General features: G+C 44.4%; 1 protein-coding gene across 1 annotated transcript in view; it reads left to right on the top strand.

Annotated features, from left to right (window-relative positions):
* MYO16 (myosin XVI) overlaps positions 1–22,797 on the top strand; it is a 2,485,855-nt gene that overhangs the window by 1,000,189 nt on the left and 1,462,869 nt on the right. The gene's annotated exons all lie outside the window — the stretch shown is intronic.

Here is a 22,797-nt window from a genome sequence, read left to right as displayed (position 1 = left end):
CCATCTCCCCCTGGTTTGGCACCTTGTCAGGTACAAGCTTTGTTCCCCCCAGCTTTGCTACCCCTTTAGCCCCCACAAAATGGTGTTGCAGAGTTGACATGGTTTATTGCCACCAAGCCCCACCATGCCTCCTTCTCTGTAGATCTGCTGAGCATGGAGGTCAGGGGATCACCTTTTTAAAGAAATGATGACTATAATGATACATCCTGCTTACTGATTTTACGTTTGAATAGTACTCTGTTTAACTTGTTGTAAAGCCATTTTAGTGATGTCACTGGGCACATTATTTTAGCATCTAGGCCTGCTGCTTGTGCCCTTCTGCCTAGTAACATTTTATTTTGCTTCATTTTATTCCTCTAGAATCGGACACATTTGTGATGGTGTTTTATTTTCTTGAGCTAGTTGTTCTTTCGCCTAGGAAAGCATTATGGCCCTCATTATGACCCTAGCGGTCTTTTGACAGCCAGGGTTAATGTGGCAGTATCACCGTCAACATGCTAGCAGTGAGTGTGGTGGGTTGGCCGCTGCCAACAGGCCACATCTCCAATCATACCACCATGGTGGTATGAACCGCCCAGCCAGAGATTTTCATCTCTGACCCAGCGGTCCACAGAAGACCACCGGCGGCATAATGAGCCGGCCTACTCCCAAGGTTTCCGCAGTGGTAGCACCTCCACAAAAACCATGGGGGTAGGGCTATCGGTGATAGGATTTCCTTCTCTAACACCGGTAGAAGGCTCCCCACCCCCACCCAGCAAACACCTGACCCCCAAAGTCACAGCAGCCCCCACCTCCCTACAGTCACAGTGGCCCCACCCCCTATAATCACAGCGTCCTCACCACCACCCCCTTCCTGCATACATGCACACACACCCACATACACCCATTCACCTCCACTTCCACTCCACACACACATCCACTCACACTCATCAATACACGCATTCACTCACACATACTCACACGCATACAGGCACACATCCACAATAACATGCCCACACGCATACACACTGACATGCAGACATACACTTACTGTAACATTCATACATGCATTCACTCACATGCATACAACCACGCATACACCCCAACACTGACAGATGCACTCACACACACATTCATAAACACATGCAGACACCACACACTCACACACAACACCCACCACCCTGCCACCCCCCTCCCCTGTCAGACACCTAAATTACCTTGTCCGGCGAGGAGGTCGTTCCGACAGGGAACGTAATGGTCTTAATACGGCTGGCTGCATCCTTCTGGCAGGGCAGTGCAGGTGGTAGCACTGCCCAGGCTCCTCCGACCGCCAGCATGGCTACTACCGGATAACCGACCAAAGTGTGACAGAAATCTGGCAGTATCCATGATATGGCGGATGGTCTCCTGGTGCCCGTGGCTGTGGCGGTCTCGCTCAGAGACCACCAAAGTCATAATGAGGGCCCATATTTCTTAGCACAATATTCTTTTCACTCTGTGCTTTCCTCAAGACTCCAGAAAGATAGAATTGTCAGCACAAGTGGTACACTGCATCTCTAACATTCACAAAAACACACATATCCTTACATAGGGACATTTCTTGGAACACCAGCTATTTTATTATAAAACATTTTCCCTGTCCCATGCACATTAGAGGGAGGTTCCATCTAGATGACTGCAACCGCAAGCTGATTGATTTTGTTAGAGCTGCTTGCGGAGACTATTGATTCCCTGGCCTACCTGGGGATGGTGTCTCTATAGGCAACAGGCTTTCTTGTTACTGTCATATTCACGTATGGAGGATGATGTCTTCTCAGGGGGGAATTCTGAAGGGTGGATTAGGGATTATTCTGCTGTTCTCTAACATAGCTTAGGTAGCAATCACCTATAGTTTGCATAGTGACAGTCTGGTGGGACATTTCCTGTGTTTCACTTTCCTTGTCACTATTTTGCTTCTCATATGTTTCATCATTCTCATTATTGCATTTCATGCCATTTTATCTAAGATGCAGCTGATTCAATAAATCGTATTGAAATGTTCTGCCTCTGTTCGTCTTTGCATGTGTGAGACTAATATAACTGAGAGAAAAGGATGAGATCTGATCAATCACAATTTCCCTGAGAAGTCATTATGTCATGCGTCTGGTTCCCACAAATCGCCCCGTTGGGCAGAGATGAGGTGCTGCTCGCTGGCCAAAAACTGATTAGGGTGACAGTTGTCACATGGTGTGGGATTGGATTCAGTTCCCCACAATTCAGATGATGCTGCCACTCAAATCCCGCAGCCTCATTATGATAGTGAGAGCCCCTGTGACATGGCACAGCCAACGTTTGATCAAGCACTGATTTTTGGATCCTCTTCTCTGTCTCACTACGTGCTAAAGGCACCTCAATACGATATACAGAGATGTCAGTGGTATTGAGGATTTCCACCTCAGCTAGGTAGGTAGTAGTTATCGGCTGCTCTAGTTTGTTCGAATTTGAACCTTAAAAGGATCGATCCCTATGTGTTGTCCTTATTTCTGAACAGGTATATTTACCATGGAGAGCCCGCAACGAGTAGCAATTGCAGTAAATATGCGACCTCCCCTCACCACACTTTTGCTAGCGAATGCCCTCACACCCAGGGGGGTCCTGTAACATTTGTAGTTGAGGCTTATGCAGCCCACAGAACTGAAATATTATATTCTTGGGTCACTTTCCCAGCAGTCGATTGGAAGACTAATACATTTAGGCCCATATTTATACTTTTTCAGCGCCACATTTGCATCGTTTTTTGACTCAAAATTGGCGCAAGCGCACAAAATACAATTGTATTTTGTACATTTGCGCTGTTTTTGCGTCACAAAATGACATAAATGCGGCACTAAAAGAGTATAAATATGGGCCTCAGCCACTATAGACCTGGTAACATACCTGCACAGTACAGAGCTTTTGCATATTTAGAGATACCTCTATCTTTTCAACACCATAATAACTGGCTTGATGGCACCCACCACACACAATACGACACATTAGGTTAGGTCCTCTGAGCAATGATGGTCCTACCTGGCCTTTACTGGCCACAAATACACCGCATCCTGATGCAGCCACCTTAGAGGTTTGTCGCTTGTATGTTGATCTTACAGCAATATATAGACTATTATTACAGTTTGTAATGCAAACATTAAATACTAACCCAGCACGAGCTGCCACAGTGCAACCATTTGCAGTCACATCAGGCATTAATCCTGCGACTATACATTCGATCATGGGTAAGGTACCCACCAAATGGGGAAAAGTTCTGTTTTGGTTGGCTCAAAAAATAAATGTCTGGAAGCAGTTTTCCCCCATAACGGACCTCACGATAAACATAGAATTCTCAATATGTGCTTGCCATTTTGGATGGCTCCCACAGTAGATAACTGCAATACTTGGGACACGGTATTTGCCACGCTCTTACTACCGCAGACAGTACACCAAAACTTGCTAATCTTACGGAAGTGTTAAAACAAATTCAATGGGAATACGAGGCTGCCCCGGCCCTGGATTTGGGGTTGCAATGAATGGGCAATTTTGCCACTGTATCTCCAATAATATTAAGCAATCTTAAAGGGGAAGCAGTTGCACTAGCAGTGCGCATGCGGCTGTGGGACGTTCCTGTACAGGATCAAGAACATGAGCTGCCAAAGATAATCGATAAGACCTTCTCTAGTACTGATCTAAATAGTCTGGCACCCAGACCTAATAATCAAAAATCCAATAAGGATTATACCAAGCAGGCACCTGAGGGTTCTAAAAAACCTCTGGATAAACGAAAACAAACACCTAAAACAGAAAGGGGAGAATCTCCGCATTCGGAGAACCCTCAAAATCGATATAATCTTAGAAATAGAGATAATATAAAAACGCCTGATAGATATCAATATACTGATGCACGCCAATCTCGTTCCTTTCAGGACTCACCGGATAAATGCTGTGAGAGAGGTGGGCAGTCAGAGCAGCAAACTGAGTACGTGAAACTGAGAAAGGAGTCACAAGGCTCATCAGAAGTTTCTGTTAAGAAAAAAGAGAAACTTCCCCAACAAAAACCTCAATTCAAAAACAAAAACGTGGCAGTGGTTTCTATATGAAATGGCACTCAGGAAGACAACTTTACAGAAAGTGGGCACTGGCCCTGTTAGACAGCGCAGCAGAGGTCACAATAGTTTGCAGGAATCTTCCAGAGCATCTGGAGGTGAAAGCAACTAACGACTTTTAAAAAGTCGAGACTGAGGACATGTGCGTCTCTATTTAGTGAATAAACAAAAAATACAAGTAGAAGGAGACATTGAGTGCACAAAAGATGCTATCTTTGGGATCGTGTACTGACCATTTCTTATATTTTACTGACTGATAAAGATTGGCCACCAGTATTTGATGTCCATAATCTCTCATATGGGGAAGAGGTATTTGAACCCTCTTTCTTGCCCCTTGTTCCCAGGGAGCTCAGGGAGGCTAACGCCATTGATTGGGAGAAGGCACAGCCACCCGTGTTATAGGGTGGGATAAAGATTCTCCCTCCCATATAATACCAATTAGATCCCAGCCACCACCTCAACCCCAATATCCAATAAAGCATGAAGCTAGAGCAGCCATAAGGGAAATCCTCACAGATCTAGAGTACCAGGGCGTAATTGAACCCTGCGTCTCACCAATGAACAACCTGTTGTTCCCTGTAGCTAAGCCGGACGATTCATATAGAATTGTCTTAGACTACAGACATTTAAATAGTCGCACACACAATTTTGCCATTCAAAGTGTTGCTCTGGGGTCAGGGTGGGGGAGAGGGTCACATCCTCCACATACCTATCTTTCTCCTGGCAGACAGGAGGTCCGGAAGAGGCTCACTTCCCTCTTCCACCTCATCATCTGTTGCCAAGAACATTGCTAGCTCAGACCTCTCAAAGTGAGGTTTGAGGCGGTTCACATACAGGACCCTTAAAGGGTTCGTAGAGTCTGCAATTTCACCAGATAGGTGACATCACTCTTGTGCTCCACCACCTCACAAGGCCCAGCCCACTTATCCTTGAGAGAACAAGGCTCCACTGTGGCCATGACCCACACTTTCTGGCCAGGCTGAAACACGACCAGAGAGGCATTCTGGTCATACCAGTGTTTCATGTACTCTTGGCTTGCTTACAGGTTCTCCTGAGCTAGTCTCCTGAAGCGGGTGGTCTGGTTTCCAGCATGTAACTAAACACATACTGGGGGGGGCTTACTGGAGGTCTTCTCGAAGCCCTCCTTCACCAGACTCAGAGGTTCCCTCACAGGGTGGCCATACAACAGTTCAAAGGGCCTAAAACTAAGTCCCTTCTCTGGTACCTCCATGCAAGCAAACAGATTGCAAGAGGACATCCCACTTATGCCTCATGGGTGCTGACAGACCCATAATCGTGCCCTTCAGGGTTTGGTTGACTCTCTCAACCAAACCATTTCCTTTGGGGTGGTAAGAAGTGGTAAACTTGTAGGTCACCCCACACTCCTTTCACAGAGACTTCATATAAGTAGATATGAAGTTGGTAGCCCTTTCAGATACCACCTCCTTGGGGAACCCCATGCTGGTAAAAATCCTCATCAATGCTCGGCCCACCACAGGGGCTGTCATTGATCTCAGAGGGATGGCTTCTGGGAACTAGGTGGCATGGTCCCCCAAGACCAGGATAAACCCATGGCTGTCTTGGGGTCCAGAGGCCCCCAATGTCAATCCCTCTGCTCAAACGGTGTGCTGACCACAAGAAAAGGTTGGGGGGAGCCTTACATTTCCCCCCGCTCTTGCCACTTGTTTGACAAGTTTGGCAAGACCTGCAATATGCATCCGACTGCCTGGGCATTTGGGGCCAGTAAAGGTGGTTGGCAATCCTTTCAAAAGTTTTGTCTTGCCCCAAATGTCCTGCCCAAGGCACATATGAGCCAAACCCAGTAGGAAGGCTCTGAAGCACTGGGGTAGGACCAGCACACGGGCTGCCCCAGGCTCAGCAACCTTAGGCTCACTTTATAGGAGGCCATTCTCCCAATAGATCCAGTGTGATCCAGATTCTTTGTCAGATGCCTGGTCTGCAGCTTGCTGCTGCAGACACTCCAGAGTAGGGCATGTCTTCTCTGCCTCACAGAATTCCTCCCTGGTGGGACACGCTTCTTGCTGCCAATGGGTCAGCTCGGGCACCTCCCCCAGTTTAACCACTTATTCCCCTGTAGGCTCTGGGATGTCCCCCTCAGGTTCAGCCTCCTCCCGGACAGTGGGAAATTCTGGGGTGGGTGTCTTGCGCCTTTTTCCATTCCCTCTTTCTGGCAGGCACCTGGGCAACTCTTTGAGGCTCCAGGGCCTCCTGATCACCCTGACAGGCTGCCATACACCGGGTGGTCACACACACACCCACCCAGGCAGACCCAACATCTCTAAGAATGCCCGGCGTTCCACCTCACTCCAAGGGGAATCCTCTAGGTCATTGCCTAGCAGAAAATCAACAGGCATGGTCAGTCTCACAGCTACCCTTAAGGAACCTGAGACCCCCCCACTCAAAGGGAACCTGCGCCACTTTACAGAGGCACTCTGAATTGTCTACAGCAACTACTTGATGAAGTACATGGGGAACCACATGCTCTTCAGACACCAGGTGACACCTCACAGAAGTCACCCTGGGTCCTGTGTTTCTCAGAGCCTCTACCCTTTGTCCATTGGTTGTCACCCACTGCTGTACTTCTTAGTGTTCTCAGGCACGAGGGTCCTCTGGATGATCTAACAGTCCCCTAGTGAGACAAGGGTCATCTCAGCTGACTCCCACCCCTCTCCTGGAGCCAACTCCTCCCCAAGTGCTACACTGGCCAAACCCTGTAACTGAGCACCAGTAGGTGTCTGTGTCTACTTGGGACATTTGGAGTCTCCTCTCATGTGACCCACCTGATCACTTGCATATCACTCGCGGGGACCCTTCTCTGCAGGATTCACTGTAGAGACCCATGGTTTCTTCTCACTGGGGGCTGGGAATCCTTACCCTGGGAACTAGGTTGGTGCTCTTTAGAGAACTCCCCCTGTTTATCCTTATCCCCCCACTTCTTCTGATGGGGCCCCTGCCCAGCTTTCGTGGAGTCTCCCCCATACCTCTTTTGGACCCTGGTATTGTCACACCGGTCCACTCCCTGGGCAAACTTCCTGGGGTCAGTCAGTTTGCAGTCGAATGGGTGCTGGCGCAGCTCTGGAAAACAAAGACTATACAAATGCTCCCATGCAATCAAATTGTACAGCCCCTCATAATCTGTTACCTTACTGCCCTTCACCCAACCATCCAGTGCCCTGCAAAAAGAGTCAGCACACTCTAACTAGGTTTGAGAATCCTCCTTCTTGTAAGACCTAAACTCCTCTTTGTACTGTTGAGGAGTGAGACCATACCTAGTGAGTAGGGAATCCTTCTTGATAGAGTAGGCGAGTCCTTGGGGATCCCCTAGGGCTGCCAAGGTGTCCCTCCCCTCTACCTCAAAGTGATTCCACAGACCCACCATCCAGTGTACCTCAGGGACCAGGTTCATGTGAAGAGCTGACTCACACCCCTTAAACCACAGATGTATGTCATCCTCCATGTTGTAATCTTTTAACAGGTCTTTCAGAATGTGAACTCTTTTTTCAGGCTGCGCTGAGGTATTGCTGCCACCATCTGTGCTGGATCTGCCCTTCAGATCCAGCTCCTTTAGACTCAGATCCTGAGCAAAGATCATTATTTTCCTCTATGACAAGTCTGCCTTTTTCCTCCTCCCTTCTAATCCTAGCCAGCTGCAGCTCCCTCTCATTCTGGAATCTGAGCTTCTCCATCTCTAATATGTGCTTCCTGATTTCCCTTCTTTCCTCCAGTTCCTCCATGGTCAGGCCTTTGGATGAAAGACTGCTGCCTGCCCTGGAGGCCCTCCCTCCAGCCAGGTCAGGTGTTGCTCAACACAAAATTATATGTGTTCTGCACCTCTTCATCCACAACAACATCCATTGTGTGCTCCTCAGCCTTTTTAGCTGCCAACCAGTCCCTCCATGCCTTTTGCAGCTCATCTTTCCTAGAAGAGCTTTTAATTGGACATCTTAATTCCCTACAAAACAACTTAAGCTGAGCCACTGTCTACTCCTCCAGTTTCTCCAACTCAGATATCACATTTGTATCAACTTCTGATGGCTCCCCAGTTATTTCATTTCTAAAGTCTGATGACAGTCCGCTTTTCATTAGTTGAGAATTCAGAGACTTTTTTAAATCATCTGAATGTGAAGCATCAGACAATCACACCTCTTTGGCCACAATCAAATGGTGTTGTGGGACTCTTTATGAACACATTTAATAAGACTGTCCAGCATGCTAAATTGGAGAAGCTTAATTTGAAGTCAACTCTCCATCTACTTTTCAAGCTTACCAGTTGACTCCTCATTCAACAACAGGTGAAAGTCCAGCCACCCTGATGTTCGAGAGAGCCATGATGACCAAGTTACCACAGTGGACGAACAGGAGTTCTACAACAGATGGTTCTTCAAACTAACTTGTGCCATAAATAGAAGGCAAAAGTATATGCAGAGAAGCTTTGATGTGCCAAGAACATTATTTTCAATGAAGGAGATCAAGTGTTGGTGTGACAACAGAGGAAAATGGAAGTCTGATGCTCCCTTTGATGCTGAACTTTTTAAAGTTGTGACTAGTAAAGGACACATGGTGACTGCTCACCATCCTGGAAAGTCTATTAACTGAGATTATTTGCACTTCAGGCATCTGGCTCATCATTTCCAGTTCCTGTTGTCAGAGATGAGACTGGTTCAATTGAGACTGTAGAGAGTTCCCTGATCGCATCTGTCCGTACATCACCAGTGTCAGTCATGGATACTTCTCTTCTCTCGTCACAGCCTCAGAGGACACGATCTGGGTGTTTGGTCAGAGCACCATGACAACCTATGGAGGGGTTGTAATGTTTGTGTATATGTATATATATATATATATATAAATAAATATATATCTGTGATTTTTTAAAAAAAATTTATTAACAAGGGGGACATGCAGTGTCTTGTGAGTTAGCAATGACGGTACCCTATTGGTTCCTAATGGACTCTGTAGAACTGTGACATAAGTGTTCGGGTGTGGTGAATAGATTTCATGTATTGAATGTTGAGTTTGCGGTTACACACAGAGGAATAAGACATGTAAGACCAAGCTCCATATGTGGCATATACATTTACGAGTACTCTGGCTGGGGAGGATGCTATAGTTCCTAAAACCACACAGATAACAAATTGACTGCACCTTTTTTGGCCTATTGTTCTTTTGAATGACAAAACAAATAGCACTTTCTTCAGCCACATAACTAACAGGTGATAGACACCCTGTGTTAGACATAGCTTGTGGGGTATTATTAGACCTTTCTATACTCTTAATAACATCTGTAGTTTCTAATAAAGTATGGTTACGATAGCTAACCAAGCACCCTTGAATTAGTTTAAAAAAACATTTGAAAACAAATTGGTCTTATATGTATACATCAGCATTGTTCCCAAAATCACACTTTGAAGCCAGTACCCTTAGTGTAGCAATGTATTCTTCCACTGTTTCATCGCTTGATTGCTTACACTTAAAAAAATTGTATCTCTCAAGAAGCAAACTTGGCTCCTCAGGATACTGTCTGCATATTCTTTCTTTCCATTCTAGATACACGTTCTATGCTGAATTTTCTTCCATGGGTGCTGGATCTACAGGTAAATTGTCAAATCCTGCCACCCCTAGATGATTAAAAAGAAGGGTGAATTTCTTTGCTGGCTCATAACCATTGGCATCAGTGCCATCTAGCAGTTCTCGGATATGCACAGCCACTTCTTCCATTTTATCTCAGGCTTGCTAGTTATCTGGAGAAAAGGTGGTGGCTGTACTATACCCGACCTGTTGCCATGACACTCAACCAAACAGTGTGCTAAATAAACCAAAACACTCCTAACAGTCTCCAATAAGGAAACACCCCAAAACAAAATGGAAAACCTGTCAGATGTAGGTTAAAGCAGTCTCATCTCAAATTTTAAATTAGATTCTAGAGGTCACAACTTCCACAGCGCTTGCGAAGAACTTGAACATTGAGTGGTGTCTTTATTCAGCATTAGTGTAACAGCTGTGTAAGTAGCGATGCCACCTCACTACTAACATAATACAGCATTACAGCAAATGCAGCGATGCTTCGATGTGGCATGCACTATGAGGAGAAATAGGCAAATGCAGTGATGCGTCAGTGTGGTGATGCCTTGACCATGTGGGGGCATGCACTATGAGGAAAAGAACCTTCAGCCCCAAGCAAAATGGCTGCCTGCATCCCACATCAGGCGCACAGCCACAGCGCAAGCTCCTGCCTCCATCACAGTGTAATATGCTCATGAGTGTCTAGTTCATGTGTCAAGCTGCACACGCGTTGAACTTCAACAGTGTCACCACAGCAACCAAGTAACCATCCGGGTGTCAATGGTACCTTGTATCCTTCAAATTCTTTACAATTCGTTCCACAAAAATTATTTGGAGGGAAAGTGGGGATGCGTGGCCCCCCTCTCCAGGCTGATCTCCGCCCTGGGGACCCTATCCCCCGGGGCCCAGCCATGTGAACTGGGTGCAACCTAGGCCACCCAGTCACAATGTTGGGGACCATGGGGGAGCCTGAAGGCCCCCACGGTCCCTGCTGGCTCTCCATCTCCTGCAGGAGCCAGCATCGCTGTCACAGAGAGGGAACTGCTGCGAGAGCAATTGTTTCCTCTGTCTCCTTGCCTCCTATGTGTCATATTGAAAATTACTTTATGCTAAAAAAAAAATAGAAATCCACTGAAAAAAACAAAGGCTACAGGGACGTTATAGTCAGGAAATAGAATTTTAAAAAACCTAGACATTCACTAAAAAAAAACAAAGGTTACAAGGACATTATAGTTAGGCTCACATTTTAAGCGTACTAAACCATTGAAATTCACCTGTTATAGTTAGAGTTATTTCAAGTAACTATAACTCGTGCCTTAAGGTAACTATAACTTGCAGCCTTACAATGCTCTGCTAATTACCACACAAATTATGACACTCATGACATTTTTGAAAATATAATTGATCATATCAATGTAACATTTGCAGTAGAATGTTTGATGAAAATCCTGTGCATGGCAGAGGCACAGGTTATAGTTACCTTAAGGCACGAGTTATAGTTATACATGATGAATCTTCACAACATTTTCCAAAAAAAAAGTGTGCCAGTGATTCTTGTTGCACATGGAAAGGTTTGGGGGATCTGTCAAGCTGAGAAAAAGAGGGGGGCGGTTAAAAAAGTTGACTTTCATATATTAATTCCAATTGGACCTCTGAACAAGCCTACAGCCCGAACCATGGAACAGAATTAAACCAAATTTGGCAGAAAGCTAGCTTTAAGTAAGCAGATTACGTTTTCACTTATTTTTTGTAAATTTGTTCAGCAGTTTTCGAAAAATTTGGGTATCTCTGGTCGTGACGACTGCAAATAATATGAAGCTCGTGCAGGGAAATGCAGAGCTGTGATTGTCTGCTAACACTTCAAACTAAAAAACGCAAGAAAAAGGAAAAGGGGCCAGGGTAGGGACACCCTGACCCCTTAGCTCTGGTGCTGGGATTCCAGAGGTACCCACCAGGGCACAAAAAGCACTTTAAAAAAAAAATGTTGCTGCAGGTTTGTGGCATGCTGCAAATTTGCTGTAATTATTTTTTTTAAACGAAGCATAGTCTCCTGTGCTTGTTTCTTTAAAGTCCCCAAGTGAGCCAGGTTCTGGGGGCATATAACAAAGCTAAGGAATGGGCGCATGAGGCCCCCATCCAGGGCTTATTACTGCCCTGGGGTCCGCCACCTCCCCGAGGTTACCATTTCTATTATGCAGGGGCAGAGTGGCCCCCCACATCCTGGCGACTGCCACCTCCCCGGGACTTTACTGAAATTTAAATCAGGGCATGTGCACCCTGGCAGACCCAAGGACCAACACCTCCCTGGGGCTCTATTTAAATACAGTGTGGGAGTGCCACGCAGCACCCTCACAGCTCCGGGGACCACCACCTCCCCGGGGCTAAAACCCTATATGATGTGGGGGCATGCAGCCTCCCCCAGCACAGGGGAATGCCATCTCCCCAGGGCTTCAATATAAGATTGAAGGGGGTCCATTTTGCACCTCTGAGCCCTGGGAGCTACCACCTCACTGGGGCTTTTAAAATTAGAGGTGGGGGCAGCGCGTCCCCCTCATGGAGGCAATGATGGCCATCTGAATACCACTCCCCCAGGGTTGGCTCCTGCTATGTCCTGAGGTGCCCACTCCCGGGACATACCTGTTTGCTTATGCCTGATGGGAGCTTTGACAGCTCCCACCAACTAAAAGCAAACAAAGTCCACTTTCTGCAAGTGAGAGCTATTAAACAGCTCTTACTTGCAGAATGCAGAGCTTTCATCTGTGTGCGGGAAAGACAGATGAAAACATTGCTTCCACAATCAGTGAGCTGCTATTAAAAGCAGCTCCCTGCTTGGGGGAGCAATGCCAGCTCCCTCATGATGCAGGGAGCCATCTAGGACTGCAGGGGCCTTCAGGCATCCCCCCCACCCCCGGGGTCCTGTCACTCTTTCTCTCTCGCTCTTCCATCCCATAAAGGGATGAAAGAGCGAGAGAGAGATATTGTCATTGCAATGGTCTCTCCATGCAGTGACTTCAAAGCATCAAACTGGCACGGTGTTTGGTATAAATGTTATAGTTACATTTGTATGCAGAGCAAAATAGCATCACTTCTGGCCTAATGTTCAAAGACTTGTGCTGTCATTCAGTAGTCTGAAGGTTCAAATCCTAGTATCACTTGGTATTGTGTTTGTTTTTTCACTAGTGGTTTGACTGTTAAACTTCCCTAGTAATGGAATATTCAGGTTTCTTTCCTGTCACATGCGTGGGTTTAATGTCATAGGCATGTCTGGAAACAGAAAGGTAAGGAGTCACCTGTGTACTGCTAATTACCCCGCAAATTACGGCACTCATGACATCTTTGATAACATCATTGATAATGTCACTGTAACATCTGTAGTAAAATTATTGATCAGATAACTGTCCATGGTGGGGACGCGAGTTATAATTACCTTTGGTCCAGAGTTATACTTACTCAAGAAAACTCTAGCTATAACTCGTGAATTTCTATGGGTTTGCATGAGTAATTTGAGAACCTAACTATAACATCCCTGTAACTTTTGGTTTTATAAGTGAGATATATATATATTTAGTAGTTATAGTTAGGATCAAGTTTCTATAGAAAAAACGTTTTTGTTTTGCTAACAATTTTTGGTCCCGCTTGACACATCTTCACAATCTTTTCCAAGAAAATACGATGCTTACCTGAGCTGCTGTATGGAAAGTTTCAGGGTGATCCGTCCAGGGGGGATCAAGAAAAAGGGAGGGTCCCAAAACACTTCTTCCATAAGAAACATTGAACAGCAATAGCACCAAAACTAATGGACGTAATTACACCAAATTTGGCAGAAAGTTAGGTCCTGGTCCAGAAATGTACCTTTTTTTGCTTCCTGTAAATCTACTCAGTAGTTTTTGAGAAATTTAAGAATATCCAAAATTGTATATCTAGTGACGCGAACAATTTGTGACCCCAAACGATCTTAAGATGATATCTGATTGGCTGACAACACTACAACAACAAACCTGTTGAAGTGTTGTCAGCCAACTTGGGATTCGGTTGAAGCGAAAAGTGATCTTACTCTTTTTAAATGACAAATACATTTTTCTTTTTAATTTGTCCAGAATATCTCATTCTAAGTATGTTGTATATCAAATTCTAAAAAACTCTCTTTTCCTGTCACTCTCTTTCTCTCTTTCTCTCTATCTCTTTCAATCTTTCTCTCACTCACACACCCACTCCGACACTTATGCACCCACTCACAGACCCACTCAGACACTCACGCACCCACTCACAGACCCACTCAGACCCTTGTGCACCCACTCACAGTCCCAGTCAGATGTACGCACTCTCACACCCAGGCAGACAGTCTGACAGCCACTCTCGCCCCCAGATACACCCTCTCACACCTATTCTCACACCCAGAGAGGCCATGGCCAACTGGCACCATGCACAGCCAAAGGGTTGTGCATAGCATGGGGTTGAGTGGTTAGGGGCAACCTCCCCTGCGCACAGGTGAAGGCCATGCATGATGCAAGGTTGGGTGCTTACAGGGAGTTGGCCACAGGGCCTGGTCTCGGCCAATCACCGCTGCTCAGGTGCGGCATTGGTTCGATTAACGTATGGTAATGAAAATTAGTATATGTAAAAAAAAACATAAAATTCACTGAAAAAAGAAAGGTTATAGGGACATTATAGTTAGGAAATAGAATTTAAAAAAACATAGAAATTCACTTAAGAACCAAAGGATACAGGGACGTTGTAGTTAGGCTCATATTTTAAACTCACGAAACCATAGAAATAGTCATATTTACAGTTACCTCAGATAACTATGACTCACGCCCTATATTAACCATAACTCATGCCCTCGCCATGCACTGCTAATTACCACACAAATTACGGCACTCATGAAATCTTTGATTACATCATTGATAATATCAATGTAATATTTGCAGTAACTATAACTCACACCCTATAGCAACTATAATGCACACCGTCGCCGTGCACTGCTAATTACCACACAAATTACGGCACTCATGAAATCTTTGATAACATCATTGATTATATGTATGTAATATTTGCAGTAAAATATTTGACAAAAAAACTGTGCATGGCGGGGGCGCAAGTTATAGTTACCTTAGGGCCAGTCTAACTATAACTAGAGAATTTCTAAGGTTTCGTGCGTATAAAATGTGAGCCTAACTTTAACATCCCTGTTTTCTTAAGTGAATACATATATATGATTGTTCCAGAACCAACCCCGCACTCTGTATCAACACAATTTGAGAGGACAACATTACATCATACCAGTTGAATACATCGTGGAATTTAAACAGCATTAGCCAGTTCTACATCACCAATGATGAAGAAGCACTATTAGCAATGATACTTCTCGGCAATATGTCAGGTCTAGCACTGGTGGTTTTAATCAAGTAGTTGCAGTCAAGTGCTGTCACAGGGCAACAAAGTTTGTGGTAAGCTTTTCAGAGAGCTAATAACATTTTTGCAGTCAAAAATACGAGAAATAAAGGATGTATTCTATTATGTAAGCGTTGAAACCTGTCCTTGTTTCCTTCATGGATAGTACTGGTTTCCCACTTGTGGTTGCTGGTGCACTCCCTGAATGTAAGATTTAAGTAATTGGTTTGTTTTGTGCACCACATTGCTACAACTGTATGTGCCGGTCACATGGAAAGACCTTGGACACAGCATTTTTCCAAGAAACATCTAATAATAAACAGCTAGACAAGCAGCTACTGCATGGACCACATGGATGTTGCAACCTAATGAATCAGTGCCATAGAGAGTGCCACTAGTGGTCATTAAGGCCCGTATTTACACTTTTTTAGCGCCGCATTTGCGTCATTGTTTGATTCAAGATCGGTGCAAACTTAAAAAATACAATTGTATTTTGTAAGTTTGCGTTGTTTTTGCGTCAAAAAAAGACGCATAAGCGGGGCTAAAAAAGTATAAATATGGGCCTATATTTTGTAATTTTGCACTGCTTTTGCGTCAAAATATGACGCAAATGCGGCGCTAAAAAGTATAAATATGGGCCTATGTGTTCAAATAATGAAACACTTTAGTGTATGGGATACTAAAAAGGACCCTATACACCCCTGGTCCCGTTGGAGAAAATGATTCAAGTTGTATGCAAGCATAATGATTCCATAATATACTGGACGATTCTTGGAAGAATTTTCTAGCACAGGTTTGAGATTGTTGTCCATCCCGTAAGATACATAGTCAAATGGATTGTTGGTGAGAAATATTTTTGGTACCAAGTGTGAATTTTAACCGACTTCTGAATTTCGTTCTAATTATGATTTATGCTTCTGAAAGTGCTTCCACAACCCTGCCAACGTTGCATCAAGAGATATTTTGTATCCAAAAGAGATTGTACCCATAAATGTACTTTTACACATAAACGTGTCTTGATTTTTATTGTGCTGTGGCAAATTAATGTGATGTCACACTTATGGACCCTCATGCGGCATCTTACTACCACATGTTCTCCCTGTTGATACCCCACTTCTCCATATTGTAGGTTTCCCATACTGAATCTGCTTCTCATGATTAACATCCTAAACATGTATGTGTGAGATTATCATGTCCTTTAGACCTAAAAGAAAGTAATCTGCAAATCAGAACAGCCTCTCATAGATCCCTGCCCTTCCTGGACGATCTAAATCCTTTTGAAAATACTATAAACTTCAATGTCTGATGGCCAACATGGAAATCTTAATCAGTAACAAAAATTGTAGACACAGAGGGGCATATTTACAAGAAAGTGACGCATCATAGATGAGCCGCCACTTTTTTTGCACCCCCCATTGCACCCCCTAACGACACCATGTGTGCGCCTTATTTACAATATGGTGAACCATGGCATAGGTTAGGCTAATAGCGTCAAAAATGTTGCCGCTATTGTGGTGCTTTGGTGGATTAGTGCCAAAAATTATCGAGCTAATCCACTAAAGTCAAGGGAGGTGCATTGAATACAATGGGAGCGTCACTTTAACGCTTACCTCAGGCAGGCATTAAAAACGACGCTAAGAATGGTGCAGTGAAATCTTGCAGATTTCACTGTGCCAATTTTCTGGGCCTCCTTACTGGCTCCCCCTTACATACATTATGGCTTGCACGGAGCCACTTCATAAAGATAGCGTGCTGAAAATGCGTTCTTAACACCATATTAGCATAAAAAAATTGCCGCTAATGTGCACAAGGTTGCGCAAGGGGCTTGTAAATGTGCCCCAGAGTGGGCTCATTTACTAACCCTCTATAAGGATATATGCTTTTTCTACTAAGCCTCAAAGAACAAAAAAGTCTTAGTGGAAAACAAACATACTGTCTTGGGTTACCACAACCTAAAAAGTGAGCCACTTTTCAGACTTACACATGTAACCCCGTCAGTAATCATAATAATATGAGTCATGCTCCATACATTACAGTAGCTCCTTTTTGACTGAACAAAATGTCAAGAAAGAGCAAACCAACTGTGTTTCCCAAATCCTTGCACAGTAAAGACAACTAATCCTACATGTCGAAAATAAATAGTGATTATCCAAATCCCTTAGGATAAGAAAAGATTACAAACATGCCATCCTATTGGATAAATCAAACTTTATCAAACATTATCGAATAACATATCCACTCTTTGCACACTCCATGCTCCCACCATCACTTCCTGAATGTGAGGAATACCTCCAGTCTTTTACTGAAAACAAAAAAATGATCAGGAAGTTTCCCAATCAAAAACTACATTCAGATGGAGGACCTTCTTTCCTATCAACAGGCACGCCATATACACCACTATTAAGATGTTTAATCCGACAAATTATCTCGACAATTGCCTTGCATATATTACAGGAGCAAACTTTCCTATCTACCTGTTCTGAATTGATGAATACACCTCTCACAATTTTCTTGTATTCTTTCATAACTGGAAAAAAAATCCATATCCTCAAAATTCAATTTTGATCCAGACCTACTGCAAACTTTCAACTGGAATCCAAACTCTATTATATAAGGAACGTTATCGGGGAATGCGTTGCAAATCAATTTGAATACCATCATTGCCGTGAAACACTTACATATAATCTGGCTTTTATCCTGGTTTCCGCATGGAAACAACCACATTGAAAATCTTAGGTGGCATACACTTAATGCATGCTGGCCATACAAATCTACATAAAAATAACAAGAATTGAGTTCATCTTCACTCTTTGCACCTGCCTTAATGGACTGAAGAGGTGCTTTTGATGTTCAACCCAGTCGCAGCTCTCCAGGGTACAGGGGGTGGGGCAGCACGCAAAGGGGGGTAGGGGGTTGACAACAGGGGTGGGTGTTGCTAATATTAAGATTTTTTTTTTTTTTAACGTATCTCCGCTCTGTGCCTCTGCTCCTCTGTCTCCTCAGCAGGCAGGCACAGGCTTCCAACCTGCCCTGCGGCCAATTGGATTGGCTGGAAGCACCCAGACCTTGACCCTGTGCCTGCTCTCCCCAGCCCGGCAACACAGGCGGGGCTGGACAGGGCACAGTGCCCCTCCCCTTTTACTACAAAACGATAATAAACATAGTTAATTATCATTTTATCATAAAAGGTTTGCAGCTGTTGCTACTGGTGGGGGGGGGGTGCCACTGGTTAACCCATCAGTACTGGATCTATGGAAAGTAGGGGACTCCTCGTGCTCTCTCTTTTACTCACACACTGTAAAATTACTCTGATTCCCACTTGATTCTACCCTCGATTTCATACTATACATTATTGGAGTGTGCACATGGGTGAATTTCTATATTCACTTCCTTTAAAAAAGTGAATCAAACATCAATTTAAGCTCACTTTATCGCCACATTGGGCTTTGGAAATACTGTTGTAGAGGGTGCTCTAGATTCCTCACTTATGACTCTCAAAGCAGTACCCTGTGTGGCAGTCAGCCCAATTATGTCTCCTGACAAACAATGGACTACATGGTGTCCATAGTCAGTGACCTTCTTTGACATACAATAAAAGTGAAGATCAGTTTCAAATTATGATGTCTTGCCTACATAGCCATTCCCAATATTTACTACAATCTGTTTTTGATATCAAGTGGCCTAAAAGGAATCAGAAGCCAAAACACTTGCAAGTAGCAAGATTAGGAACTTAGGGGCATATTTACAAGCCCCTAGCGTTACCTTGCCCTCCCTAGCATCATTTTTTTATGCTAAGGTGGCGTTAAGGAGGCCTTTGTTCCGCAATGTATTTACAAAGTGGTGCAATGCTTCCAGTGCACCACTTTGTAAACCCTTGGGCCATATTATGCCTGTGTCACACATAATGTATGCAAGGGGGTGTTTGACGCAGGGAGGTCCGAAAAAAATGGCACAGTAAAATTTACAACATTTCCCTGTGCCATTTTGTTCTGTCATTTGTAATGCTTACTCAGAGCAGGCATTAAAATGACACACCCATTTTAATCAATGGGATCCCTGTGCTTTGCTGCACTAGCTATTGTCCTAGCAACCACCATGGTGTGCCCTATTGTAAATACAGCGCAACCATGGTGTTGTTAGGTGGGGCGGGGTGACGCAAGAAGACTGGCGCATCAGGACCGATGAGCCACTTTCTTGAAAATATGTCCCTTAGATTGTCCAGGTGCTCACATTTAGCGGAGACACAATGGCTTACACCTTCTACTTAATGACATTTAAACAAACACAGCCTTGTGACTTTCATTCAAAAATAAAAAACACATCGTCCCACCTTTTGGTACATTAATGCCCACCCTCCTAAAACTTGCCACTGATCTTCCTAAATATCACTCTAACTCTATATTCTTGGTGCGTTCTGCATAAAAACAATGGGCCTCATTTATGAGGCCCTGTTGGCACCCTTTCCACCAGAGCGTCAATTTTTTTTAATGCTCCAGTGGCGCAGTGTGCCATCCCATATTTACAAGGCCATGCAAAGACATCTTGCATGACTTTTCATGGGCTTCTAAATATGGAACTCTTTCACGCAAAAAACTGCATGAAAGGGGCGTTCAATGGCTGTTGCTGTGAAAGGAATCTGATACATTCCCAGATTTAGAAGTCACCTCAGAGGTGGTACATAAGTGATGCACCAGCGAGAAATAGCTTTATTTCTCCCTCTTTTCTTTCTCATAGAAAGAGAAAAATACCTCTCTTGGTTGTTTTGTGCAGGAAGAAGTCCCTTCCTGCACAAAAACAATCATCCCTACAACTCAGGCATCCTTGCACCATGGTGCAAGGGTGCCTGTGTTGATGCTAGGCATCAATTTGTGCACTAACGCAGGGGGAGAGGATAGAAATGCAACCTATTTTGCTTCTCCACCCTGCGCCACGGGGCTTGTAAATAAGCCCCAGTACTTCTTCTGCTGGATTTCCTATTGTTCAAAAGGTTCCACTTTTGTTGTATGCAATGTAATAATTTGAGTTACCTATTACCTGTAAAACATCTAGGGCCAGATGTAGCAAGCATTTTGCATGGTGCAAACTGCGAAAATCGCAGTTTGCGCCATGCAAAATGCCCATCGCGATGCACATTCACAATTTGCGAGTCGGTACCGACTCGCAAATTGTGAATGCGACTCACAAATAGGAAGGGGTGTCTCCTTCCTATTTGCGACTCGCATCGCTATGCTAAATTGCTTTGTGACCGCGAATGCGGTCGCAAAGCAATTCGCAGTTACCACCAGTGTCACACTGGTTGTAACCCATTCGCAAAAGGGAAGGGGTCCCCACAGGACTCCTTCCCCTTTGTGAATGTTGCCCAAAATGTTTTTTCAGAGCAGGCAGGGGTGCGATGGACCACTGCCTACTCTGAAAAAATGAAACTAAAAGGTTTTGGTATTTTTTTTATTTTGCAACTCGTTTTCCTTTAAGGAAAACGGGCTGCAAAATAAAAATTAAAAAAACTGCTTTATTTAAAAAGCAGTCACAGACATGGAGGTCTGCTGTCTTCAGCTGGCCACCACCCCTGTGAGTGCAGGGACTCGCTATGGGGTCGCGAAATGCGACCCACCTCATTAATATTAATGAGGTGGGTCTTTGCAACCCCATAGCGAATCGCAGACGGTGTCTGAGACACCGTTCTGCATCCGATTTTGCAAATCGGAAATTGCGAGTCGCACCGACTCGCAATTTCCGATTTGCAAAATCGGAACTTCCTACATCTGGCCCCTAGTCACCATTTGGTACATTATAGTATAAAGTAGATGCATAAATAGATTGCTTTACTTAATGTGCATGGAGGTATTTCTAGAATGTGCATTGGTTCAAGTTTATGCTTCAGAATATGCTTGAGGCTGGGTTGTTCTAATGCTGAGCATTAAATGAACATCACCCACTGCTCACCATAGCTGACCCTGTATTGCTACAGAGTAAGGCTGAAGGGGACACTGCAAAGTGATACAAGCTGCAACTATGGCACACAATCTGGGGCACATTTACTATTATTTAACACAATGTGGCACAGCAAGGGAACTTGCTGCACTGCACTGTGTTGCAGGAAAGGGAGAGGGTAGAAATGCTCCATATTTATGAAGATATGGAGCATTTATGTTCTGTCCTTGTGCTCTCACTTTCCTGCACAAAAGTAATCCTTAGAGGCATTTTTCTCTTTCTATGTGTTCCTCAAAATATTACACATATAAGAAGAAATAAAGCTATATCTCCTTGTTACCTCGGTGGGAAAGGTGTAGCATTTTGATGTATTGCCAGGTTTATTAGCTTTAGCAAATCTGGGAATCCACCAAAATGCCTGGGTGGATGGGAACACCCATGCTCCACCCTTGGAAGACCTCCCTAGTTGAAATGTAAATGAATGTAGAGCAGGCAGCTGCCTCGTGTTACATTTGTTTACAAAGCAAATCAGGACTTGCATGTTTCTGTAAATTCGAAAAAGCCTTTGCTTTGCTCTGCGTTGCCTTGCGTAATGATGCAAGGGCTAGTGCAAAGGCTTAGTTAATCTAGGCTACAGATCTCAAACTCGATTAGGCAGCCGTAGGTGCACATTTTTTACGGGAAATTGAGTCATCATAGCTACCAAGATTGCAGGTTGCTTATGTGTGACATTTTCAAAATTTCAGTGTAATTATGAGTGACGTTCAACAACTATGAGTCACATTTTCTCGCGAGCAAAATGAAGCAATGAAGACAAGGGAAAAAAATATCAGCAGTAGCACCCATTAATTCATGCTAATTTACAATACAGTGCCCCTAACACACTGGTCCTTGAACTTTATGTTTGTATTGATGTATAACGCAGCTTCCTAGTACAGTAGCAGAGCAGTCAAAATAAAAGCAAAACAGGCCAGTAGACCAGTTTAAGGGAGACTCCCAATTTTTTTTCAACAAAAATGGCTTCAGTTTGGCTTTCTCACTCTTGAAACTAGCTGTTTCATACAGTCTGCTGATTATGTTTTTTTTTTTTTTATTACCTCCCCCTACCCTCTTCTAATGTTGGCAGCTGGATCAAAGTATGCCCTGTACTCACTTGACACTGTGTCTAGAAGTGGCGCAACTCCATACTTGGTGCCACGCAGCTGAGCTACTTTGAGACCCATCAGGGCTGGCAGGACAAGAGTGTCCTTTTCTGTTCTGTCAGGAGTGTGGCGAGGTCCTGTTTGATCTGTCAACTGGGCAAAGTACGCTAAGCTCAGTTCGGACTGTGTCAGTCAGAACAGGCAGGCGGGACAGAAATGGGCTGGTGAAACCATTGTGTGCCAGGTCATGGGAATTATAAATCAATGGATCTCCACCGTGCCCCAGGCCGCAACAGAAATGATTGCAGACCGGCACGACCACCTTGACCCCTGCAGGCCACCTGTGCCTGCCGCGGGAGGTCAGAAGACAGATCAGTCACACTGGTGGGCAGCATAATCTCTTGCAATCACCGTGCACTACTGCCAGCCCAGAAACGAAACGCAGCCTGAGCCAATTAAATTATGCCACAACCGCAGACACAATGAACTACTGTCTGGCCACTGAACGCTCACAGTATGACATCAGTACCTTCTTTGCGCGCGTGTCAGCCGAGAGCCCCAGGAGGTGGGTGTATCGGTTTTTAGATTTTACATTGTAACAGAGTGAGTATTCCATATCATCTGCGAGGCACCTGAGCCACCCCCTTGACCTTTGG

Source organism: Pleurodeles waltl, chromosome 8, assembly GCF_031143425.1.
Source record: "Pleurodeles waltl isolate 20211129_DDA chromosome 8, aPleWal1.hap1.20221129, whole genome shotgun sequence".
NCBI classification, from domain to species: Eukaryota; Metazoa; Chordata; class Amphibia; order Caudata; family Salamandridae; genus Pleurodeles; species Pleurodeles waltl.
This window is presented reverse-complemented; position numbering and strand designations above follow the sequence as displayed.